This window comes from Rattus rattus, chromosome 15, assembly GCF_011064425.1.
Source record: "Rattus rattus isolate New Zealand chromosome 15, Rrattus_CSIRO_v1, whole genome shotgun sequence".
Taxonomy (NCBI): Eukaryota; Metazoa; Chordata; class Mammalia; order Rodentia; family Muridae; genus Rattus; species Rattus rattus.
In genome coordinates, this window is record NC_046168.1 from 22701806 (window position 1) to 22703609 (window position 1804).

Genomic DNA, 1804 nt, shown 5'->3' on the forward strand with positions numbered 1-1804 from the left:
TTTTGCATCAATATTCATAAGGGAATTGGTCTGAAGTTCTCTTTCTTTGTTGGGTCTTTGTGTGGTTTAGTATAAGCATAATTGTGGCTTCATAGAAGGAATTGGGTAGTGTTCCTTCTGTTTCTATTTTGTGGAATAGTTTGAATAGTATTGGTATTAGGTCTTCTATGAAGGTCTGATAGAATTCTGCACTAAACCAATCTGGCCCTGGGCTGTTTTTTGGTTGGGAGACTTTTAATAACTATTTCTTTAGGAGTTATGGGACTGTTTAGATGGTTTATCTGGTCCTGATTTAACTTTGGTACCTGGTATCTGTCTAGAAAATTGTCCTTTTCACCCAAACTTTCCAGGTTTGTTGAACACAGGCTTTTGTAGTAGGATCTGATGATTTTTTTGAATTTCCTCAGTTTCTGTTGCTATGTCTCCCCCATTTCTGATTTTGTTAATTTGGATACTGTCTCTCTGCCCTCTGGTTAGTCTGGCTAAGGGTTTATCTATCTTGTTGATTTTCTCCAAGAACCAGCTCCTTGTTTTGTTGATTCTTTGTATGTTCTTTTTGTTTCTACTTGGTTTATTTCAGCCTTGAGTTTGATTATTTCCTGCTGTCTACTCCTCTTGGGTGTATTTGCTTCTTTTTGTTCTAGAGCTTTTAGATGTGCTGTCAGGCTGCTAGTGTATGCTCTCTCCAGTTTCTTTTTGAGTTTTCCTCTTAGCACTGCTTTCATTGTGTCCCATAATTTGGCTATGTTGTGCCTTCATTTTCATTAAATTCTAAAAAGTCTTTAATTGTTTATCTCTTCCTTGACCAATTTATCATTGAGTAGAGAGTTGTTCAACTTCCATTTGTATGTGTGCTTTCTGTCATTTTTGTTGTTATCGAAGATCAGCCTTAGTCCATGGTGATCTGATAGGATGCACGGGATTATTTCAATCTTTTTGTATTTGTTGAGGCCTGTTTTGTGACCCATTATATGGTAATTTTTGGAGAAGGTACCATGAGATGCTGAGAAGAAAGCATATTCTTTTGTTTTAGGATGAAATATTCTATAAATATCTGTTAAATCCATTGGTTTATAACTATTATTGTGTGAGGTGCAATGTGTGCTTTGAGCTTTAGTAAGGTTTCTTTTATGAATGTAGGTATCCTTGCATTTGTAGTATAGATATTCAGGATTGAGAGTTCGTCTTGTTGGATTTTTCCTTTGATGAATATGAAGTGTCCTTCCTTATCTTTTTTGATAACTTTTAGTTGAAAGTCAATCTTATTTGATATTAGAAAAATATGGAATTCTTCACTAATTTACCTGTCATCCTTGCACAGGGGCCATGCTAATCTTCTCTCTATCATTCCAATTTTAGTATATGTGCTGCTGAAGCAAGCATGTAGCTTGATTTTTAATTAGTTATTCTTTTCCCGAAATACTTGGTACTGTCTAATATAGGATTTTTGTCAGATTCCATAAATACATGTCGAGAGGAGTTTTGTTGGGATTATACCGACTTGCAAATGTCCTTATGGAGGCTAAAATAGCTGGGTATTGAAATCTCTTACTCAACATGATAGTATATTCTGCTGTCCACTTAACTCCTCTTAAAACTATCTCTCAGAAAAATAATGTTTCTTATAAATATTTATTGTATATTTCAAAAGAGTTTTTTCTACCCATGTTGCCTCTTGATTTGAAGTTTGAAATAGGTTTTTTTCTTGATACTGTTTCTTATTATTGTCTTCAGATAGATTTATGTATTAAAGTCAGTTCAGTATAAAGTTATATATGTTAATTATAATAGTTGTTTTGAGTTG

The 1804-nt window shown here is 33.9% G+C and overlaps 1 non-coding gene across 1 annotated transcript; it reads right to left on the reverse strand.

Moving 5' to 3' along the window:
* Positions 1–1276: 1276 nt before the first annotated feature.
* On the reverse strand, positions 1277–1379 carry LOC116885078. Its single transcript, XR_004385951.1, has one exon. It is a non-coding gene; the product is annotated as a U6 spliceosomal RNA (small nuclear RNA).
* Between the last annotated feature and the right edge of the window lie 425 nt (positions 1380–1804).